General features: G+C 45.9%; 1 pseudogene; it reads left to right on the top strand.

Moving 5' to 3' along the window:
• Window positions 1–352: 352 nt before the first annotated feature.
• Window positions 353–16,656, top strand: LOC123836145 (large ribosomal subunit protein eL8-like; annotated as a pseudogene).
• Window positions 16,657–17,991: the final 1,335 nt, after the last annotated feature.

Genomic DNA, 17,991 nt, shown 5'->3' with positions numbered 1-17,991 from the left:
GGGTTCCGCATCAGGCTCTGCACTCAGCGGGGAGTCTGCTTGTCCCTTTCCCTCTGCCCCTCCCACTTGTGCTCTCTCTCATATAAATAAGTAAAATCTTTTTTTTTTTTTTAAGAATACAATTCAGTGGTACTTATTTGAGGAGTTGGAGGTTAGCATTAGGTTGAACCACATGAAATTGCTGGGATTTAACCATTTATGACCTCCAAAATGGTAATTCCATATGGTTCAACCTGACGCTGAGTCTGAGCAGAGGCCAAGGAGAGAAGGCATGGGTGTTCTATTTCTTTCAGAGCAGGGACGGATGGCTGCAGGATTGGAGGCACCTGCAGCAAAGGGAAGAAAATGGAAGATGCCAAAAGGAAAGAAGGCAAAGGGGAAAGAAGGTGGTCCCAGCTCTTGTTATGGTGAAGCAGCAGGAGGCCAAGAAGGTGGTCAATCCCCGGTCTGAGAAGAGGCCCAAGAATTTGGGCATTGGACAGGACATCCAGCCCAAAAGGGACCTCACCCACTTTATCAAATGGCCCCACTACATCCGGCTGCAATGGCAAAGGGCTGTTCTCTGTAAACGTCTGAAAGTGCCTCCCACGATTAACCAGTTCCCCCAGGCCTTGGACAGCCACAGAGCTACTCAGCTGCTTAAGCTGGCCCACAAGTACGGACCAGAGACAAAGCAAGAGAAGAAGCAGAGATTGTTGGCCTGGGCTAAGAAGAAAGCTGCAGGCAAAGGGGATGTCCCCAACTAAGAGGCCAACTGTCCTTCGAGCTGGGGTTAATACTGTCACCACCTTGGTGGAAAACAAGAAGGCTCAGCTGGTAGTGAATGCAAATGATGTGGATCCCATCAAGCTTCCTGCCTGCCCTGTGTTGTAAGATGGGGGCTCCCTACTGCATTATCAATGGGAAGGCCAGGCAACAAGTGTTGGCAAATATTTGGAGGGGAAAAAAACCCTTGCACGCTGTTGGTGGGAATATAAATTGTGGAAAACAGTATGGAGGTTCCTCAAAAAATTAAAAGTAGAAATAGCATATGATTCAGTAATTCTACTGCTGGGTATTTACTCAAAGAAAATGAAAACACTAATTCAAATAGATACGTGCACCCCTATGTTTATTGCAGCCTTATTTACAATAGCCAAGATATGGAAGCAGCCCAAGTGTCCATCAGTAGATGAATGGGTAAGGAAGATGTGGTGTATATAGACACACTGGAATATTACTCGGCCATAGAAAAGTATGAGATCTTGCCATTTGTGACAACATGGATGGACCTAGAGGGTATTATGCTAAATGAAATAAGTCAGACTGAAAAAGAAAAATACCATGTGATTTCACTCATGTGTGGAATCTAAGAAACAAAACAAATGAATAAACAAACAAAAAGCAGAATCAGACCTATAAATACAGAGAACAACAGATGGTTGCCAGAGGGAAGGGTGGGGAGATGGGTGAATTAGGTGATGGGGATTAAAAGATACAAACTTCTAGTTGTAAGATAAGTAAGTCATGGGGATGAAAAGTACAGCCTAGGGAATATAGTCAATAATATTGCAATAACTGTATGATGACAGATGGTAACTACACTTATTGTGGTGAGAAATGCATAGAATTTCCGAATCACTATGATGTGATGTACACCTGAAACTAATATAACGTTGTCACTATACTTCAATATAAAGGAAGGAAGGAAGGGAGGGAGGAAGAAAAAACTTATGTCATTTTTTTTAAGAACATACATCTTATTGGGGAGGGTATGTGTTATAGTGAGCACTGTGAATCACAGACCTGTACCTCTGAAACAAATAATACATTATATGTTAAAAGAAGAAGAAGAAGAAGAAGAAGAAGATAGTAGGAAGGGGAAAATGAAGGGGGGAAATCGGAGGGGGAGACGAACCATGAGAGACTGTGGACTCTGAGAAACAAACTGAGGGTTCTAGAGGGGAAGGGTGTAGGGGGATGGGTTAGCCTGGTGATGGGTATTAAGGAGGGCACGTATTGAATGGAGCACTGGGTGTTATACACAAACAATGAATCATGGAACACTACATCAAAAAAAATAAATTAATTAAAAAAAAGAAAAGAACATACGTCTTTAGTATTAGCAATCTAATACTAGGATTTTAACCTGTAGGTACAATCACAGATACATGGATTTTACCCAAAGACATATGCGCAAGGATATTCTCTGCAGTTTGTTCATAATTGCAAAAGGTTAGGAACAACACAATTGTCCATCAGCAGGATTACAGCACGGAATGGGGTAGATTATTCTGATGTGCAACAAGCTCCAAGATATACTGTCGAGTGAAAAAAAATCAGTGCACACAATATATACAGCGTACCACGTCTTCTGCTTTGAAAGGGCTACTACACACACACACACACACACACACACGCCCACACGCAAACATACATCCATCCATGCTGGTATGTACATAGCCTAACTCTGAGAGGGTGTAGAAAAACCAGGAAGTGTGGTTGCTCCTTGTTCAGGGGAAACAAAGGCCTTGGGGTAGGTGGCAGGGGCCGGAGGAAGGGAGCCTGCTCTCATGTCCACTCACCTGGACATTTTTTGTCTCTAACTATGTTCATGTATTACTCAGTAAAATTAATTAACTAAAAACCCAATACAATAAACACACAGCAAAGGAGACATTCTATATACAATTCAATGATGCATTTGGGGGCCGAAGGAATAATGTGAGCACATGACTAAAAATGTAACATGTAGAGGTCATATTTCTAATGATTATATAGGTAAGATTTCTGGGCCTGTGGAGGAAACTGGGAGGGATGACCTACATGAAGGTGGGCTGACAGGGTGGACATCACCTTGGCTTTGCTCAGCCAGGGCCTCTCTCTGGGTGCCTTGGCCAACTATCAACATCAAAGAACATTCTCACTCCTGCCACCTGGCAAACTGGACGTGAATTTTAAGAGACAGAGCATTAAGCTATGACTTATCTCACTCATTCTTTTCCAGGATGTCAGTTACTAACATATTTTTAGCAAAATCGGACTATGTTAAGGATGCAGAGAGAAAGGGGACAGAGAGAGGGTTGGGGGAAGACTGGCAAATGTTTGGAAAGTGAAGGCCTTGAGCGGAGAGCAGGAGAGGTTTCTGGGTGACCCTCAGAAGCATGGATCACTCTCCATCCCCCCCCCCCAGCCCTCCCTGTTCTCCCTGAAGGGGACAAAGCCACCCCTGCAGGAGGCTCTGAGCTCCACCATCTGGTTGCCGCCTAGTGCAATTTAAGGCCCCAGAGCCAAGCGGAGATGGCCAGCCTGCCCGGGGGCCTCCACGGCCTCCACGACCACACTGCATCTTTACTGCTGGCCCATCTGCACATGACTGGGGCTCTTGGTGATCCCCTTGATGAAGCCCCAGCCCTGGATCCCCTTCCTCTTCTACACCCTCTGATGGATGGAGTCAGCAACCCTATGGCATGGGGCCAGTATCCACACTGAAGGCTGGTCATCTACAGGACAGCGATTAGACCCTGGATCAGGTGAAGTTAAAATCCTAGTGTATGGAGCTTGGTGGAGTGAAGAGTTCCCTTGACTGAAATCCTGTGGATATATAAATGTATTCCAACTCGGTGCCACATAATTATTTTCCAGCTTCCCATACAGGTCAAGATTACCACAAAAGTACACATGTTTGAGCCAGAGAAAATCAGGGAAACAAAGACCTGAACTAGAGCAGCAGGGCACTAAATAGTTGATAAAATCCAGCTCCTCACATTTCTTGGGGGCCTGGTTTCATCTGGTTGATACTCACACAGCCTGGGAGGCCTACCGATGATTGCCTGCCTGTCCTACCTCTGAACCCCACTTCATGCTTGGATCCAGATATGGCATATTTGCCCAGAAGGAACACATCTGCCTTCAAGATTTTTTTAAAAGGAAGATTTTTTTTTCTTTTAATAAGAAGCTTGTAATTTTTACTTGGCCCCTGACTACTACTGAGGTCCATCCAGGCAACAGTTCTCCTGGACTCAGGAGTGTGAATGAGACCTAATTTTGCCAGCACTGTGTGCCAGGCCCCCGCTAGGTGGTAAAGGGCATCGTGTCACCTAATACAGCATCCTCTGAGGTGTACTCTATTCTTAGCCCCATTTTACAGAGGAGACAGGTTTGAAGAGAAAAAGCAAATCACCTAAAGTTACCTGGGTAGTGTGACTCTGTCACTCATAAACCTCAGGTCCTTTTATTAAAGAACAATAGAAAGAAGTTAAAAATCCAAGATTCTTGACCCCCCAAAGTCCTCCTTTTGAATTCAGTGACAAGCGCCCCCCCCCCCCCCCCCCGCAGTCCAAGCCCCGCAGAGGGGGCAGAGATGAGGGACACAATCCCCGGCCGTGGGAGGTACCCAGGCGCAGGCAGGCAGAGGGCCCCGCTGTCCCATGATGGCACCTTTTCCTCCTCCCCCCCACCCCGCTGCTATAGAAGCTGCGCTCGCGGGTGACCTGCCCCAGTGCGAAGCGCCTTCTTCCGGGCAGACTGTGGCTGTGTGTTTGTGTAACGGGCTAACTAGGTTGCTCCTGGAGGGGGCGGGTGGGGGGGGTCTGCCCTGGCAGGAGTCACCTGGCGTCCGCTCCGGCTTGGGACGCGCCGCTCCTCCCGGTCCCCGGGTCCCCGGGTCCCCTCCCCGGCCCCCCGGCTGCGCTCAGGCTCCAGGGCACCTGCCGCAGGGAGACCGCCTGCTTCCACCAGGCCGTAAGGAGGCCCCCTACCTGCTTTCACAAGAGCCAGTGCTGGCCGGGTCTCCTGAAGTCTTCACAAATCTTTGCTTTGAAATCCCTGGAGAGAAGGAAAGGCGCCCTAAACTTCTTTCTTCTTCACCTTTTAAGGGATTCCCATCCAACATCTCCACTACCCCGCCCCCTTTCCTAAGCCAAAGGAAAGGCATGCCTTGCAATCCCTTTAATTAACAGTTTGTTTTTATTTTTCAATATTTGGTGGTCGATTTAGTTTAAGGTCCCGGGGGAATTTACACGGATTAAATAAGAGCAGCTGAAAAGTGGAGAATGTTTCCTCCGAGTTTCTCTTCTCTCTCTCTTTAATTGGTAGCAGGACAATCTAACAAGGTGAGTCTAATTCCATTCTGCTGAGAGAGGAAGAAAGTTTCATCTTTATTATCCTTCCAAGAATATCTAGCAAATTGGCAGAGCTGGGGTTTTTTTTTCCCCCTTAACTTAACGAAAAGGAGAAAAACCCCAATTTCTGTCCATTTCTGAGGAATCACCAAGTGTGGGGGTCAAATGAGGACACCAACATGTCTCCTTCATCAAGCCTTTGCCTTGCTCCAGAGCCCGGATGCTGCCACCCGTTTTACCGAGTCCAGCCGGGGTTGGCCGCCCGGTCTGTGGCCAGCCCAACGCTCCTGCTCCCAGCGGCAGCAGGTAGCACCGACTCCCACCAGCCACCCTGAGACCCTCCTGCCGGGGCCAGTCTGTCTCTGCCTCACATCAGCTGTTTCCTCGACCTCTGAACCAGGCAGTAATCTGCTTGTGAGGCCTCCCTCCAGCTTCACCTCCTCCATGAAGCTTTCCCTAACATGAACTCCTAAGATTACTTCTTTTCTATGAATCCCACACCATCCTGCACCATTGGGTCTCATTCTCCAGGTGTGACCACAGCAGCATGGAGAGCAAGCTCCAAGCTGTAACAGACACAGACTGTGCACACTTTTAAAACTATTTTTATATTTCCCAAATACTCTTATACTGGTCCATTAAAAAGCAACTAGATACAGCCTTAGTGGAAGGCACTTGGCTAATATGAAGCAAAAAACTTACGATTTTGTCAGCCCTTTAACCCACCAATTATACCTCTAGGAATATATCTTCAGGGAAAAAAAATCATGTATGAAGGACTGCTTATTAGAGGTATTTTTTACTTCTAAAAATTGGAAACCATCCAAATGTCCAACAATAGGAAAATAAATTACAGAGCAGTTATACAACGTACTATTCTACAGCCATTACAAATACTACATAATAATATTTAATGACAGCAAGAGCTATTCAGGTTATATTGTTAAATTTTTAAAAAGCAGGCTTCAAATTAATGGCAAATTTATTTTTAATCATCTAGCTGGAGTTCAGAGGAGCTCGAAAAGGAAATAGGCAAGTCATAAAATTAAAAGAGATTCCTTGATGCTCCCTTCTCTAAATGTTTTTTTTGTTTTTTGTTTTTTAAAGATTTTATTTATTTATTTGACAGAGAGAGACACAGCGAGAGAGGGAACACAAGCAGGGGGAGTGGGAGAAGGAGAAGCAGGCTCCCCGCCAAGCAGGGAGCCCGATGCGGGACTCGATCCCGCGACTCCAGGACCATGACCTGAGCTGAAGGCAGTCGCCTAACCAACTGAGCCACCCAGGCGCCCCCTTCTCTAAATGTTAAATGAAATTTTTTTAAATACAGAGAAGTAAAAATTACCCAGATTGCTTTCATCCACATGCAACCACAATTAAAAATTTTGATGGACCGTCCCTTCTCTCTGTGTGTGTGCACAGGTGGAGGTGATCACATTTATGACAGGAGCACTCTTTACTATTCCTATAGTCATTACCCTAGAGACTACAATAAAGATCTTTGGTTTATCAAAGCTAATGTTGCTTTGTATTTTTACCCTCTTTTGATAATACAAAAACCTTAGTACATTAATTTACCCCTCCTCCCCGCTTTCCTGAATTTATGCAACACTGTTGCCATGCATTTAAATTCGATACATATTATAAATTCCACAAAGCAATATCATAATCAATATTTATGTTCCCTACATATTTACACTTCCCTTGCTCTTATTTCTTATTTCCACTGTTCTTTATTCCTTTCTTCATCTCTCATTTCCATCTGTGATCATTTTCCTTCTCTGTAAAGAACGCTCTTTAGTATTTCCTTTAGTACATGAATGCGGGTGACGTATCCATCAATTTTTGGCTGACAAGTTTTTATTCCACCTTCATTTTATCTCAGGATATTTTCACTGAGAATAGGATTCTAAGTTGGCAGTCATATATATATATATATTTTTGGTCAATTCTTTGAAAATGTTTTGAATAGTTGTACTCTAATGTGCCTAGGTCTGGGTTTTGTTTTGTTTTTATTAGTCCTGCTTGGAGTTTGTAGTGATTCTTGAATCTGTAGCTTCATATCTTTCATCAGTTTTTTCAAGTTCCCAGCTACCATCCCTTTAATAATGCTTCTGCCCAGTTTCTCTCCTTGACTTTCAGGATTCCAATTATGCATTTTCTTAGACCTTCTCACAGAATGTGTCTCTTATTCTTCCAGTTTGTTTTTTTATTTCATCATTCAAAATATCATTCCAAATATTTTTTTGTGACCTGTCAGTTCACTAATTTTTTTAAAAAATTTTTTTATTTAAATTCAAGCTAGTTAACATATAGTGTATTATTAGTTTCAGGGGTAGAATTTAGTGATTCATCAGTTGCATACACCACCCAGTGCTCATTACATCAAGTGCCTTCCTTAATGCCCATCACCCAATTACCCCATCCCCCCACCCACCTCCCCACCAGCAACCCTCAGTTTGTTCCCTATAGTTAAGAGTCTCCTGGGGCACCTGGGTGGCTGAGTCCATTAAGCATCTATCTTCAGCTCAGTTCATGATCCTGGAGCCCTGGGATCGAGTTCCAAGTTGGGCTCCCTGCTCAGCAGGAAATCTGCTTCTCCCTCTCCCTCTGTCCCTCCCCCCGCTTATGCTCTCTCTCAAATAATAAATAAAATCTTTAAAAAAAAGAGTCTCTTATGGTTTGCCTCCCTGTTTTTATCTTATTATATTTTTCCTTCCCTTCCCATGTTCATCTGTTTTGTTTCTTAAATTCCACATTTGAGTGAAATCATATGGTATCTGTCTTTCTGTGACTGACTTATTTTCGCTTAGCATAATACCCTCTAGTTCCAACCACATCATTGCAAATGGCAAGAGTTCATTCTTTTTGATGGCTGAGTAATATTCCATTGTGTGTGTGTGTGTGTGTGTATGTGTATATATATATATACACACACACATATATATATACCACATCTTCTTTATCCATTCATCTGTCGATGGAAATCTGGGCTCTTTCCATATTTTGGCTACTGTGGACATTGCTGCTATAAACATTGGGGTGTATGTGTCCCTTTGAATCACTATTTTTGAATCCTTTGGATAAATACCTAGAAGTGCAATTGAGTTCACTAATTTTTTTTTTAAGATTTTATCTATATTTGAGAGAGAGAGAGAGAATGAGCAGAAGGGAGGAGCAGAGGGAGAGGGAGAATACACTCCCCACTGAGCAGGGAGCCCCACATGGGGCTCCATCCCAGGATGCTGAGATCATGACCTGAGCTGAAGGCACACACTTAAAGGACTGAGCCACACAGGTGCCCTGAGTTCACTGATTTTCTATTCAACTGTATCTAATTTTCTATTAAGCCCACTCAATGAGTTCCTCAATTCTGTTACTGAAATTTTCAGTTCTAATTTTCTTTTGATTTTTCTCTGCCCCAAATCTCACTTTTATCTTTCATATCTTTGAACATATCAAACATTATTATCTTAAAGTCTTTATTAATATCTCCATGGTCTGGATTCCCTGTAGGTGTGTTGTTTCTTTTGATTTGTATTTGTGTATTTTCTTCCCTCAAGTGCCTGGTTATTTTTGATTGAGTGCCTGAAACTGGCTAAGAAAAACTGTAGAAAAATTTGAAGTTTAAGATGATGTTATTCCTTCAAAAAGGATTTATCTTTGCTTCTAAATGTTAACTAGGGACATCAGGCATCTGGGATCCTCTTAAATCCAAAGCCAGGGATGAGAGGATTTGAAGGTGGGCTTCAGACCCTTTGAGACTGTTTACTTCTGGTTATCTTTACTTCCAGGATACAGATATTTAGGGGTATCACCCAAATTATGGAAGGCTGACTGTGCTCCCTCACCTGGGGAAGCTTTAGATTCCGATTTTTGCCTCCCTGTGTCCTACAAGGCTATCAGAGCCCTGCTTAGCTTCTCAAACTTGCCACCACCTCTTCCGTAGTGGGCAGAAGTGAGCCTAATGCCACTGGGTTTCAATTGCTCTGGGCAATATCTTCTCCTGAGTCTTAACCTGATAATCGTTTCCTGCCTTATTAGCTCTCAAATGCCTTCAAGCAGATTTTTAAAATGATTTTGTCCAGCTTTTCTGACTGTCCTCAACAAGTACATTGATCCACATTTCCTAATCTGCCACCACTGAAAGCAGAATTCTGTCGTCTATCACGAAACTCAGTTTTTAAAGGGCTCCTCTATTTTTTTACCCCTGTTATTGGATAATTGGTCACTGTTTCTTATCATTATTACTGAACTGGTTGTTCTTTGTTTCTTTGAATCTCAAAACAACTACCAACAAAAACTGCAGAAAATTACTTCTGCCTGGGATGGATTTAGTGGTAGAAAATTTTCAAGGATTCTTTCTTTTGTGATTCACCTACTTTCCCCCACTTCACTCGTCAGAAACTGCTCTGGGATATTGCCTGTCAAACCAAGGCCCCAGATGAGATGGAGTCCTGATGTCTCCTTGAGTACAGACCACACTGCCTCTTCCTCCCTGAGGTCTAATTCTGGCCAAGGGGTGAAAGCCTGCAGTGAGCCACATCCACTGTTCCAATTCCAATGCAGTGGGGCTGAGGAGAAGAAGGAAAACACAGTCTACAATTCCACACAGTAAATCTCTGGGAAATAAAGCTGAAGCATCCACAAGATAATATTTTAATTTGCCTTTGCCTGCCTCTCATTTGTATCAGTGAGAGTTGTAGCTACGGGCCCCTTTTCTGTCAGTGACTTACACAGTTTTGTTGCTAGTGCTGCATTTCCCAGCTACCAGAAAGAGGATCTAATGTTTCTTTTTCAAAGGTCAAGTCCATCACAGTTATTATTTTCCTGTTTGAGCTGATTTTTTTTTTTTAAGATTTTATTTATTTGAGAGAGAGAGAATGAGAGAGAGCACATGAGATGGGGGAGGGTCAGAGGGAGAAGCAGACTCCCCGCCGAGCAGGGAACCCGATGCGGGACTCATCCAGGGACTCCAGGATCATGACCTGAGCTGAAGGCAGTTGCTTAACCAACTGAGCCACCCAGGCGCCCTGTTTGAGCTGATTTTAAGAACAGCCTCTGGAAGGAGTGAGAACGAGGTGGCATACTAGAGCCGGGCTTCCGTCTCCAGGGCCCCTGATGAACAGACGTGGATGCTGGGAGGAGGTGACTGCGGCAGGGTCAAGGCCCTCAGGGTCCTACTCTTCAGGGCACAGAGCTTCTTGGGCTCTGGCTTCTTAGAGAAGTTTCAGAAGCAATGGCTTTCTGTGCCTCATCAAGTCTGCATGAGCTCGTGACATTTGGACACCCGATTGGCTGACAAGGGCCACAGAACTTCTAGAGACGTGGTGGTTTTTAAGTCTGGCAGAGATGGCTCCGTTCTAGTCCTATCACCCTCCTCCCCGACCTTTCTAGGAGAGGAAGACCTGCCAGACTCCAAGTGTTCTTGAATGCACCATCTCCCCACCTTGACTCACACAGGATTTTAACACTACTATGCTCTCTCCCTCAGGCAAGTTCTTCGTAGCTCTTTCTCCGGCCTAATTCACCTTCCAAACCCAGGGGATAGGGATCAAAATAAAGGATCGGGGAGAATGAACTTTAGAAATTGAATTCAATTTAAATCACCTTTAATGAATTCTTGGGGTGGACATTATAGGCTATATCTAGGGCATTTTCTGAAATGCCAGCAGTCTTTAATACAGTAACCTCAAGATGTCGGTCATATGCTTTTTTAGGAAAAAATAATCTATGTTTATGACACCATTTTAGACAAACAACACATTTACATATAACTAGATAATAGTATATACATTTAAAAAATCTAAAAGGACATACAACATGCTGTTAATAAAATTAAGAAGGGAGGACTTAAGTTTTTTACTTTATACACTTTGTTTTTTGGATTTTTTTACATTTTATTTTTTTTAAGTAATCTCTATGCCCAACGTGGGGCTTGAACTCACAACCCCAAGATCAAGAGTCACACACTCTGACTGAGCCAGCCAGGCATCCCTATATACCTTGTTTTCTTTTTTCTTACAAGTAAGAATTAGTTTCTAACAAAGATTAAACATTTTTTAAGTAGAGACTTTAGAAGAGTTTCATGAAAAGGAAAATTATAAGAAGACACACCGGGGTATTCAGAATTTTAAGTTAGATTTAAAATTCTGTTCTGTACTTGATTCTTTTTTTTCATTCATTGCAAACATATTTTTGAACATCACTATTCTTAGCATTTTATCACTAGGTGATTTTTAGAGTTAAAATGGATTGGGTTGGGGGAGAGAAAGGAGAGCAGGAAAGAACCATGACAGGAAGACCAAAAAACTAGAAGACAAGGTCTTGTGCTTCAACTTACATAATTTATTCATCCCATCCATCCAACCATCCATTAATCCTCTCATTGACTCTATACTCACTAGATACTTACTACTTGCAGGACCCTATGCTAAGTACTTCAGGGCAAAAAGAGATGTTTTTTTTTTTTAAGATTTTATTTATTTATTTGAGGAAGAGCAGAGTAAGAGAGAGCATGAGCTGCAGGGAGGGGCAGAAGGAGAGGGAGAAGCAGGCTCCCCCTGAGCAGAGAGCTGACTCAGGGCTCAATCCCAGGACCCTGAGATCATGACCTGAGCTGAAGGCAGATGCTTAACCAACTGAGCCACCTAGCACCCCAAGGGGGTAAAGAGATTTTTAAAAATCACTCCTACCTAAGAAGTTTATAACATAGTAGATCCCACTGTCATGGCCCTGAAATGTTTGTACTAGGTCATGGACATAGTAATGCACCTCCCAAAGTCCCCTTCAACAAAAGGTCTATTGTCCCAGCTGTTGGGAGTGTTGGGCAGACAGCTTTCAGTTTTGCCTCAGTACAGACCACACTGTCTCTTCCTCCCTGGGATTGCCTCAGCTCCAGAGAGCCATCTCACCCAAGGTTTGGCCCCTTCCCAGGTGGCCAATATCCTATAACCAATTGATGCAGGATATAAAGGTCTGAAATCTTAGCCCAACTTGGGAACACTCTGAGGGCATATTCTAGGTCCAGAGCTCCCTGTGGAATGGACTGAGTCTTGCTGGGCCTGAATCACAGCTTGGCTCCTCCCTCTTCCACTAGACTCCCCTCCCTATCTTCCACAGGTGTCAATATCAAAGCAACCCTTAATGAATATTCTACACATAAACTCATCTCAGAGTCTGCTTCCTTAGGAATCTAACCTGCAACACACGAGCGATAGAAAACATAATGTTTACAAAAATGTCAGAATAAGTTAGGTTCACCTACTTCTTGGCATTAGTCTAGCCAGGGCTATAGAAGCAGTAGAGATAGGACAGGGGTTGGCCTAGGTAAAGGGTCAGTGAAGGGGCCAGATAGTAGGGTTTTGCAGGCCACATGAAGTTTCTTTTGCTTATTCTTGTGCGTGTGTGTGTGTGTGTGTGTGTTCACAGCCCTTTAAAATGTAAACATCATTCTTAGCTCACTGGCAGTAGGAAAACAGGCTGCAGGCCAATGGGCTGTAGTTAACTGACCCTGGTGTAGAGTATTACAAGCACACACCTATTAGGAGACAATTCTCCATGGATCCTTTGTGTTTCTGCACATCTAGCAAAACAAGACGCTGAATGACACTGTTCCGTACTATCTTTTTAGGGATTCTGTATAGCGTACAGCCTTAGAAGATGGAGTGTCTCCTTCCATAGAGGAGCTCAGGCATGCTCTCTGCCCACTGCAGAAGATTCAGGTCCCCTAATCTCCGGGTTCCTTTCCTGTAACTCAACCCATTACATTTGTGAAAGTGTCAGCTGACTCTCTTCATGTTGCCCTGTGGGAACTAAGGTTCAGGAGATTTGTTGATGCTCTGGCTACTGCTATTCTACAAGCAATAAGCCATCCTTTGTCTCTGACCCAGGAGTATCGTGTCTGTGGCCAGCATCCGTGAAACTGAAGTAGGCTCATTTGTTAGACTTCAAGTAGAGTCAAACCCCAGACCCTTCATAGTTCTGGATATCCTGGGTTCAGATTCTGGCTTCACCACTTACAGGTTGTAGGACACTGGGAAAGTTATAGGACTTCTCTGAGCCTCAGTTTTCTCCTCTGTAGAACAGATGTGGTGATACCACTAACATCATCTGTCTCATAGGGCTCCTGTGAGGATCACATTAGGTAAAGGAGCCCATCCATGACACGTTACGAGCTTGATAAAAATGAGCTCTTAATTATTATTGAGGATTAGGTTATCTATTTCCCAGGAAGCCTCGGAAATAGGGATGGGGACCACACCTGGGAACTACCCACAAACTCCAACAGCTGACCACATGTTGGGGCTGCCTCTTGCCCTGGGGCACAGACTCTGCAACTGCTCCCAAGGCAGCTTGCCTCATCCCTGCATCTCCTCCCCAGTTCATGGGACAGCAGTGGGCCTAGAGTGTGGTCACCAGACCTGAGCATCACCGGAGGATGAGCTAGAAATGCAAATTCTTGGCCTCAACCCAGATCCTTTCCATTGAAACTTAGGGGTGAGACCCCGCGATCTGTTTTAACAACTCCCCAGGTGAGGGCGATGCAGCTATTCCACTTGAGCACCACTGCCTTAGAGCCTCTGGCCCCCTCAGAAATCCGTTCTGCCCCACAGCCAGAACTCACGCTCCCCCACCAGAACCCCAAAGGTCCTGGGATTTCCAATGAGCTACTGTGCCTTTTGGGTGAATTTCAACCCTTCTGGGTAACTCGGACACCCATCCAATGACATATTCTAAGCACAAAATTACAGAATTGCACATGCCTCAAAGTCAAGGGCTCCTGTGAGCAGACAACACATTCAAGCCTGAACACGTGTCAGCCTCCAGGTACACACTTTTCTGCATCTGAAAGCTCATCAGCAAACTCTTCTAGGTGTCATTCTGAAAGGTAACCCACGCCCCTTCGGGAACTATAAAAAAATCTCAAAATTTTTCTTAAAATTTTCGAATTATAAATATCTTGACTTAAATCACACACACACACAGACCCCTTGTGATCTGTAAAAGGGCTACAAATAAATACACAGGAAAGGAACACGTTACCAAGTGCCAAGTGCTGCACCCACACGACCTCAGTGAACCCCACGACAACTCTCGAAGGCTGGCAGCAGCGTCGCCTCTCCTCTGCCAACTGCAGAAATGCTGGAGCTGGGAGGTGGGCCCGCTGCCTGAGAGGCCAGCCGCCTCTCGGTGGCAGGGGGGCTCCCAGCCGCGGTCCGCTTCCCGTCACGCGGCATCCTAGCCCTGCCTTTGTTCGCGGGGCTCCAGTCAGGCGGCCCTAGAAGCACCTGGGCAAGCTTTAACAGACTCCCCAAACCAACTCGGTCAGAAGCCCTGGTGATGGCGTCTGGGCTTAAGCATTTTTGGGGCGGGGGGGGAGGCTTAAGCATTTTTTAAAAAAAACTCCCCGCGTGGTTCTCACGTGCAGCAGCGTGAAGGGCTGAGCACTCGCCCCGGGGGTGAGGGTGCTGGCAGACGACGGCTAGAGCCCATGGGGCCGCCAGCCAGGCCCCGCACCCCTCGGCCAATGGGGGGGTGGGGCTGAGGGTGCTCCCATGAGACAGCGTCTGCTTCCGCTCCTCCCCACACTCACAGCTGGCTCATTGGCTTCTAGGTGTCTGGGGAACCTGCCCGACCTGGGTCGGCCTGCTCCGGCCACCGGCCCTGGAACCGAAGGCTCGAGCTCCTCCAAGGCTGATGGCACTCTGAGGCCGGCACTTGCCAGGAACATTGTGTGGCTTCGTGGGTCTGCCAAGAAGGTGATCATTAAAAATAGAACCTGCCCAAGAAGAGAAAGAGCAGCTATTACAACACTGGGATGCCCCTGGTGGAGGCAGGGGGCTGGGTGCTTGTGGCCAGAGATAGGCCTATTTGGGCTTCTTTCCAGAGCTCGTCCGGAACCAGCGCCGCCGCTCTGGGCCCTGCACACTTAGTCTCCTGGTGGCCAAGCAGGGCTGAGCGCTGGAGGCCTCCCTTATTCAAGAGCTGATGATCTAGCCGTGCTCCCGGCTGCTTCCTCCCTTACAGCCCACCTTTTGGTCATTTCACTGCTCATTAGCACCTCCTCCAGAAGGTGACCTGGTTAGGGGGAGGAGGTGAAACTCAAACCCAGCAATTCTCCGGCCTGTTAGCAGCTCTTATAAAAGCCTTGATGAATGAGCAGGTTAATGCGGTTGGCTGAGACTGGAGCCGCCAGCATCCCTGTCCCACCGCTGCACTGGGCCTCGGCATTCACCGAGCACCTGCCATAACCACCAGAGCTGCAGCTGACGGCTCAAGAGGCGCCCGGGAGTTGGCGAAGCGCGGCAGAAGACGTAAGCCAGGACGTCAAGCCTGTCTTGCCATTTGTGTTCTTTTACAAACGTAGAAGTGCGTCGGGGACAGACGAGTGACTCATTCAAGACCACCCAGACCGCAGCCAGTAAGTCCACCAGGTATGCGAATTCTGACAGAAGTCAGAGTGCGAAGTCTGTGGTGCCCTCTGACTTTCTGTGCGGCCAGTCTCAGAGGGAGCTTTTCAAGTCCCTGTCGTCAAGGGACTTCGGACCCAGTGTGAAAGGAATGGCATCTTGGCTTAAAAAGAAAACCACAGAAACAACAGGGGGAGTGGCATGTGAGCGACACAGTTGCTGAGAGGAGGATGAACCCCCACCGTGCAGAAGAGTGAGGAGGGGTCCCGCAGGGGCAGACCAGGGGCGCACTTGGACAGGGGCAGGTGACCATCAGAGGAGAGGGGAAGCAGGGGCGGGAAAGGTGGGGCCTGGGGCACGAGGCCCTTGGGACGCTCGGGGGTTTGGTCAGGTCGGGGCGGTGGGACCTGGTGTCCTCGCAGCTTGAGCAGATCTGGGGGGGCCCCTGTGTGGAGCTGTGCTCCAGGAAAGCCAAAGTAGCAGCCTGTGGGGGGTAGGCTGCAGGGCAGAGCGCAGAGGAGGCCGGGATCAGTCCCCCTGCCGCCATAACCCAGGCTGAGCCAGGAGGGAGAAGGCAGGGAAAGAGGGGCCTGACCAGCAGAGAGAAGTCCGGCAAACCAGATCATCCCCATTTCCGCGCTATAACAGACTCTAGGCCATGCTGTAAAACGAGGCCATGCGGCTTCTATCAGGTCAGGTTCCCTTGTTGCAGCATCAAAGGGTTAGTTTTTGGTCCCCTGATGGCTGAGATATCTGCTCTGGGATTTACAGTTTTTCTAGAAATACTCAAATTCTTAGAATTCTTAAGGATTTAAAATCCTTCCATAATTATTTTTATTTTTATTTTTATTTATTTATTTTTTTAAAGATTTTATTTATTTATGAGAGAGAGAATGAGAGAGAGAGAGCACATGAGAGGGGGGAGGGTCAGAGGGAGAAGCAGACTCCCCACCGAGCAGGGAGCCCGATGCGGGACTTGATCCCGGGACTCCAGGATCATGACCTGAGCCGAAGGCAGTCGCTTAACCAACTGAGCCACCCAGGCACCCCATAATAATTTTTAAACACTAAGTTTTTCTCTAACAATTTCTCCCAGGCTTCATAAACTCAGCTACACTATTAGTCTCTTTGAAGAGAAGTAAGGGGGTGCCCTGTCTTCTGAATGGTCACCCAGCAAATGTCAGCCAGTGGGACTGTCTCTCCCCAGGCTCCCATGTACATAGTTCTGTATCTTGACATGGTAAGTCTCTAAAGTAACTGGCCCACAGAACATCTTAAAATGAATGTTCAGTTCTCCACATTCATCTTTCCCTCTTTCCTACCCTGGAATAGGTCTGGTAATAAATGGATTTAGAAACATTTTCTATTTCCTTGCCTCAAACTGACATTGGCTTTGGGAAGTGCCTTTCCCCAAGTGCATTCAGAATTTCATGCTGGGGTTCTTATAAACTGTGATGAGATTTATAGGTGGCCAGGAGCCCATCTCAGGGCTCTCTCCCTGCCTGTCCGTTGAGGGGCAGCCTTTATGCAGACCACTTGCCTGTCCCTGCCCCCAGCTGATCCAAGAGTCCACTCCAGTGATTTATGGGTGCCTGGAAGAAAAACACCATACTGGGCCAGATTCTAGCTCTTAGATATGATGATGGAGGAAAGGACAGGGGGAGCCATGATGGGCCAAGTAGAAGTCAAGGTGAGGAGGCAGCAGAAGCAGGGGGTAGCTTGCCCCTAGTGCTGCCTCGGATCTTCCTTTTGGATTCCAGCTCAGGTCCATGTATGTCCCTTCAGTAAACCCTCTGCTTCTGGAAGTGCTCTGAGTCTCTCTTTTTTGCTTCCAAGGAACACCCACCCCTTCAAACTAAAAACCTGCCAAGGAGACCGAAACACAGCATGAGCTATTCTCAGATCTGAGTGTGGAAAGGAATCCTCTGGGGAACCTGTAATACAGAGGATTCTGATTCAGCAGGTCTGGGCTGGGGCTGGGATTCTGTGTTTCTATCCTGCTCCCAGGTGATACCAATCCTGTGGGTCCCCAGCCCATGAGGGCAAGAGGATAGGTGACTGCTGTTACTTACGTGGAAAGAAAACCCTACACCAAAAAGCCAACAAAAACTAGGTTTCCAACCCGTCCAAAAGATAGACAGTAAAGAGGCAAAATTGGTGATACTTTCTAGCTCTTTGCCTTTCTATGGCATTTAGAGAGTAGATGTAGGTGGTCAGAATGGAAAAACTATAAATAAATAAACAAGCTATAAGGCAAAAAAAACAAAAGCCCACAAAAAACCCTGACATGACCAAGGGCCTCGGAAGTTTTAGAATACCATAATGTCTTGAGGCAATCTTCCTTTAATTTTTTTTTTAGAGCAGAACTCTTGAGTTTTTAAATAAATCTGTTCTCTGGCATCGATAAATCCACTCATTTTGCTAAGAGGGTTGATTTTTGAGTAATTTCTATGACTCTAACACAAAACTTAGATTTC

The sequence above is a fragment of the Mirounga angustirostris genome, unplaced genomic scaffold, assembly GCF_029215605.1.
Source record: "Mirounga angustirostris isolate CCGP_5_RB_7025 unplaced genomic scaffold, mMirAng1.0.hap1 SCAF_12, whole genome shotgun sequence".
NCBI classification, from domain to species: Eukaryota; Metazoa; Chordata; class Mammalia; order Carnivora; family Phocidae; genus Mirounga; species Mirounga angustirostris.
The sequence above is the reverse complement of the archived record's forward strand: the minus strand, read 5'-3'. Positions and strand labels throughout refer to the sequence as shown.